The following is a 7209-nucleotide window of genomic DNA, read 5'->3' on the forward strand; positions in this document are numbered from 1 at the left end:
ATACCTGCATTTACTCTCAGGGTGCAAGACTTAAAATGAATTAAATGAGAAAGATGTTTGAATATGTTTAAAAGCCTGGTAATAATTTTGTGTTTTACATGTACTTTGTTATTTTACCTATCAGGGAGGGGTTATGTAAATGCTATATTAATGGAGTTATTAAATTACACCATTTATGTGTCTTCCTTGTCCTAAATGGTAAATTTTTCTTTAACAAGTTCCCACACTACCTGCTTCTCAAGTCTCTATTTTTATTACTTATTAAGACTTCTCCAGTGTCTCTCTACTACCTCAACTTGCTGCTTTTGAAACTTTGATGAGAGGGCTTTCTAATAGAACTGTTGACATCTACACTGATGAAAATTGTATAAAGCTGTCATTGTGATGTTTATAAGATACACTGGCATATATATAATATTCATATTTTATATTTTTCCATGATATATGTGAGACACATGGTTATTTCTACATTATTTATTAGATCACATGTATAAATTGAGTCATCAGATTGAGTTCTGACTATCCAATTACTGCAATGAATTAAAACAGTTTAAATTAACAACTTAAAATCATACTACAATGCATATTTTGCAAAGCATTAATTGGTCACTTTGAAAGTACATCATTTAGTATCTTCATTGAGGCAAGAACATGTATTGTTGAGTTTAGCCATCAAAAATGCACTCAATATAATAGATATATTTTTATTGTATGAATTTATTCAAGAGACAAAATTGATTAACATATTGAGGTAAACTGACATAACATAATATCGTAACATAATATAACATATAATTAATATAATAATACATGTAAGTCAAAGAACATTTCTGAATAAAACACAATTTTTTATCATAATGACTTACATATTTTTCACAGTAGTATTTTAGGTACATATTAACATTGAATCAGGGGAATATCCATCACCCCCAGTGTTGTCCTCCCTTCATCCCTGTTCCCAAGCATATATCCCTTTCTCCCTCCTTTATCCCCCAGAAGGCTAGTGTAACTAAAAGCATATATGTTAACACTTATGTAAACTATTTATTTTTTGCAGTTCCAGATACTTTTACTAGTGGTTTTTTAAAGGTTTAGAGTCAAAGGAGCACTGTATAAACAATGTTAGAGTGGCAATTATCGTTTGCATGGGCCCACCAAAGTATGGGGGTCATGGAAAGGAAAAACTTTTGGCCTAGGTACAAGGAGACCTTCCCCCTGAAGTTTCCTGACATAAGACCATTTCTAGGCTCCAGGCAAACTAGTTTGTCCAATCCTGGTCATTGTCTGTAGTGGCCATACAGTTATATTTCTCACAGTCTCTGTTGTTGGTATCCTGTTTCTGTATTGAAGGTCCTGAAATATGTATATCCTACATTGAAGTCAGGATGATGCGGAGCAGCGTCTAATTTCAACTCAGAGTTAAAGAGCAATGCAGAAAGCCCTGTCCAGTACTCAGGTCATTGTTGTTGTTGTTTAAATCTTCTCAGTGTTAAGGGAGGACTCTTGAGTAAATCAATGTCAGAGCAGCAGTAGGGTCTTCCCTGGTAAAAAATTGCATCCAGGTGATGTCATAGACAACTTTGGATGTTTCGTAGATGGCTTCCCTGGTTCAGGGGTAACTGGAAAATGCCCAAACCTCTGAGGCCTGTGCCATCATGTCAATGTTCAGGGTGTAAGGTTCCATTGCACCACTAGATTTGTGTGTTCCTATCTCTATTAGATAAGAACTTATTTGTATGTATAGTATTTTCCATTTTAATGTGCCCATGCAAACAAGGAATAATGCCACCTGACATTGTTAGCACATAAAGGGGCCACAAGAACAAGTCCAAAAATCCCCGTGACCTGGTTCAAACATAAGCATTAAACTGAGGGACTCTTTCACCAACATTCCTTATTGAACAGTTCACAAAGAGAAAAAAAGATAAAAAGTGGGGAAAATAAACTAACTTAAGACAGTGGACACAATTGTCACTGTTTAAGAAAATTTGTGTGTTCCCATCTCTATAAGAATGTGTTTGTATATAATTTCCCATTTTAATGTGCCTATGCAAAGGAAGAACAGTATCACATGGCAAGATTGGTGCCTATGGGGATGCTAGAACAAGTCCAACAATCCAATTGACTTGGTTCTTATATAAACATTAAATGGAGGGACACTTCTACAAACTTCCTTATTTAACAAATAACAAAGGGAAGGAAAGATGGAGAGGGACTCTTTCACCAAAATACCTTATTGAGCAGTTCAGAAAGAGGAGAAAAGATAATAAGTGGGGAAAATAAACAATCTAGTTTAAGACAGTGGCCTCAATTGTCACCGTTTATAGGAACTAATCAGAAACCTCGTATGGTAGCAACCACAGTTACACAATAAAAGAAGGAAGAGGCCAAGAGGCCCTTGAGAGTAAACAAGTAGGTAAAGAGTACTGGCCTCTTCCCAGCCTGAGAGTCCATCCTCTCATTTTTATTTTGAAAAACATATGATACCCCCACCCGAAATGGTCTCTTCCTAAACTAAAAGTCCATCATCCCATTTTATTTTAAATATAAGCGCCCCAGCGCGGTTTTTTAAATGGAGACCAATGAGAAAAAAAAATACCAGTGAATGTAAGGATGTCATGTCCCGACATACACCAGTACTGCATCGGCCCGCCATCCACCCCATGTGTCCCCCACTTAGTGTCGGGAGAGAAAGGGGGAAAGCCTGAGGACCATGATAGAGTCCATCTGGGCCAGCAACCAGGGAAGACCTGGAGTCGGGGAGGAAATAGGGGAACGGCTGGAGGCCTGCCAAGCCTCCCAGCACCCCCTAAGCTAAGGAAAATGCCTGCGGTCTGGGGTGTCCCCTAACCCCATACCTAGGAAGAGCCGGCCTCCAGGATCAAGGCACCAGAAGCCAGCTATTTGCCCGGCCCCTCCCTCTGCTTCTCCTCTCTAAAGTAGGGAGTGGGGGGAATGCTGGAGCCCCCTAATAGAGTCCACCTGGAACCCACAGCAGGCCACCCAATATAACAGATATTTTTTGCTCCTAGTCATTGGTTGGGTATTATGAGCAATAGAATATCAAGGGACCAGTGTTTAATAAAACCCTTGAGATCAGGTCATTTATGTCAGCAGAGTGCTTCATGAAATTAACATACTGAGCTTGTCATAAGGTTATTGTGAAGAAAATTTATTCTCTGTAATTGACTCTAGAGACTACAAACCATTTTTTTAAAGATATGTTTAATATATGTCTCAAGATATGTTTTTAAGAAGAAAGCCAGGTGATGTGTTGTAGATTGCTATGAAGGTACATTGCTAACAAAGATAAGTTAAAATACAAAAGCAGAACCATCTTCAACTAAAAGCAAGAGCTAGAACCATAAAAAACATAGTATGATCAAATTGTTTTATCTTTTATATTTTGTGATTTTTTTTTTATCTTTAAACTATTATTGAGCCCGAGATTCCTTACCATGCTCTTTTGCCACGTCCCAGGCACCTATATAACTAAGTACAGTACTTTGAATCCAATAGTACTGTTTCCCATAGGCAAGAGTCCAAGAAGTTAGTGATTCTCCTAGTGTCTGGGATGTGGTATCAAGGAAAAAGTTATTTCCTGGGGCTGGAGCAATAGCGCAGTAGTAGAGCATTTGTCTTGCACTGGGCTAACTGGGACAGACCTTGGTTGGATCCCGGGAGTCCCATATGGCCCCTCAAACCAGGAGCGATTTCTGAGCGCATAGCCAGGAGTAACCCCTGAGAGTCACCGGGTGTGGCCCCAAAACAAACAAACAAGTTATTTCTGGGAGTCAGAAGAATTGTCTGCTCACTCTGCTATTTAATTTGTCATGTAACCTTGTAAATGCTATTTTCTCATAATAAATTTCAAGTTCTGTATTTGTATAATGAATAGATTAGACCAGCAGTTGCACGATTATTTTTCTTCTATAATTTGCTAGTTTCTTTACCTTATAGTTTGGAAATAGTTTTGTTTGTTTTATTTATGCGATGCTAGGAATCAAATCCAAGATCTTAGGCATGCATGGTAAGTTCTCTACCATTGAGCCACATCCCCGATCCTGTTGAGTTCAAGAGAACAATTGTTAGTAGAGATTCATATTTCACATCATGTGAGCCAAATTTGGCTATTGGTGCATTTGATGATTTTTCTCATGCCAGTGGCCTCATATGCTTTATAAATTTTTCCAGTCTAATAATAATATAGACTCCAGACTATTGAAAATGAGTGTGATTTCTACTTAATTTTCATGTACGGTATTTGGTTTCAAAAAATAAGACAAAAAGTGTATTTCCAGATGCTATTAGGGAGACAGATACGATCTTGGGACATTTTATTAGTAACCCATAGTGAATAGATAATTATCATTTTTAGGAAAAAAATGATCATTTTATTAAGTATCATAGATTAAAGTCTGTACTCAATTAAGCAAGAAAAATCACCATGAGTGTTTCCTGGCTGATGTTCATTTTAGTTGTGCAAAGGAAAATGTCAAACCAGGCTCTATGCTCACACAACCGCATACAGCTTTGCTGATGATTGTTCCTCTAAAACCTTACAACTAGACAATCACAATAATCAATGCTGATATTTAGAAAAATATAAATTAATTGGGACAATTTAACTCTTATTACTAACTGAAAATAATGTTATAACAACTCCAAAGTTATTTATTTGCAGCAAAAACAAAATGGAATCAGGCATCAGGGGTCTCAAACTTAAGGCCCGTGGGCTGTTTGCAGCCCTCCGTACAACATTTTGTGGTCCTGCCCTAGAGGAATTTTGTTTTGTTTTGTTTTGTTTTAGTTTGGATCACACACACGCACACACCCCAATGTTCAAGGCTTACTACTACTACTACTACTACAAGACTTTGCACTAAAGGATCACCCCGACTTTGCCTCCTGCGGCCCCCAGGTAAATTGAGTTTGAGACCCCTGGCGCTATATCAAAGGCACAAACTTTATTTTTTTAGACTGAAGCTCATAGTTTATGAATACTTTTGTATTGGGTATTGCCCCTTTTTTATTTGACCACAATCCAAGTTTAATAAATGAATAGGGTAATGTAGTTTACCTTAAAATATTCAGCTAATTAACTTAATCTTTTTAAATAAAAATTTTAGTCTATTTACATTATTATTAATGCTTTCTTACGAAAAATTATTTAATATAGAAATTATAAAAATTTCATTTGTGGGCCCGGAGAGATAGTACAGCGTTGTTTGCCTTGCAAGCAGCCGATCCAGGACCTAAGGTGGTTGGTTCGAATCCCGGTGTCCCATATGGTCCCCCGTGCCTGCCAGGAGCTATTACTGAGCAGACAGCCAGGAGTAAGCCCTGAGCACTGCCGGGTGTGGCCCCAAAACAAAAACAAACAAAAAAAAATTTTATTTGTAAGTCTCCTGCAGTTAGAAAGAGTATCAAGAATGGATAAAAAATTAAGTGATTTCCATGAAATTTATATAAATAATGTAAGATACTCTAAAATAAAAAGACTTGTTTGGTTAAATATATATAATAACATTGTGCCATGAGATAAGTAAATAGGACACTTTCCTTATATGTGGCCATCCTGGGTTTGATCCTCTGTACCCATATATCATTGTTAATTCACTAATAGGAGTGGTCCCTGAAAATTAAGTCAGGAGTAAGCTTATCAAGTATAGCCCAGTAAACAAGTTAAACCAAAATATATAATGATATTTCTATTTAAAAAAATATGAATATTCAGGTAGCAAACAGGTGTTTCTAAAATATGGGAAAAAAACCATGAGAATAATGAGTCATAGCACACAAACTGAGCATAACCCTAGTTTTGATCTTATTTTGTAGCATAGCACATGCTTAAATACCTATGTTTTTTCATGGTCAATCCATAACACCACAATAAAATAGTCTACTAGTAATCTGAAGCTAGTCTAGCTGGTAAGATTAATAGAATGTGAATGATGCATAAGTTCAGAATTGTCTTCAATGAATCTTTCTTCAAATAAGCTAAATCCCATTAAATCTGGACTTCACTCATTTTTGATGACATCAAATAGATTTTTTTTTTATTGCGGCTGGATGGATTTCACTATTTTTAGGGGGAAAATAAAACCCTTTCTTATTATTAGTATGATTTTATTAGTAGCCTTAGCAGAGACTTCAAACATTACACTCTTTACATTGTTCACTGGTTTTTATAATGTATATTACTCAAGCATAAATGCCTAATGCCTGTGTTTATATTTAATATCTTCTCCAGAACTCCAGGATATTTCTAACTTTTCAATACTCCAGGGTAAGTAATGTAGCATTGTCTTGGGTAACCTTCAATAATGTATTGTTTTTTGTAAAAGGATTTGATTAAGTCATGTCTGGAAGCTAGACAGATCTCACATGAAATCTGGAAATCATCTTTATAAGGTTGCAAATTTCCCTCCAAGTTTCATAACTTTTAAAATGTTAATAGTCCTTTGAAAATTTCTATGTACTCTATGAGAACGAAACTTGAGTTCATAAATAAGTTACCATGATCTCCAAATTGGGATGACCTCCTTGGTTCATATCAATTTTGGAAATGGTTTATCCCTCTGGAAACATGGATTACAGATGATTTCACATGTTATAGCAAAACAGAGATGCAAGAATTAAAGTGAAGTTAATAAAGTAAGCTTACTTGGATGAGAGTGAGAATGAGGATGAGAACCAGAATGAAGCCATTCATTGCTTTAGTCATATATAAATATATGAGTACCTACTCTGTACCAAATGCTTTCTTAGGATATTAGAGTGGTAGGTAGAACAAATATAAGGTATACTTGAATATATTATGAATATATTATGAATGTTATATTGTCAAAGATAGTAAAGATTAATAAAAGCAAATAAATCAGATTGCTGTACCAGGCTGAACAAAACATACATAAAAACCAAAGAGATATTTGGGAAGAAAAATAAAAAAAGAGATTGAAGAGTTTAGGAAAAAGGGAAGACATTGCTATTTTAAATAGGCTGATCTGAAAGGACATCCTCAAGAAGATTAATTTAAGCAAAATCTGAAATAGGTCACAGATAAAATATGTGTGAAAAAGAAATGTTGATGTCAGAAAAGCTCTTTTTTTTGTTAATAAGCAATTGCCTTTGGTATTTTATTTTAGCATATTGAAGGAAAGTCAGTATTCCTTAGACATATATATTTCTAATTTGGGACACTGTCAT

The sequence above is a fragment of the Suncus etruscus genome, chromosome 11, assembly GCF_024139225.1.
Source record: "Suncus etruscus isolate mSunEtr1 chromosome 11, mSunEtr1.pri.cur, whole genome shotgun sequence".
NCBI lineage: Eukaryota > Metazoa > Chordata > Mammalia > Eulipotyphla > Soricidae > Suncus > Suncus etruscus.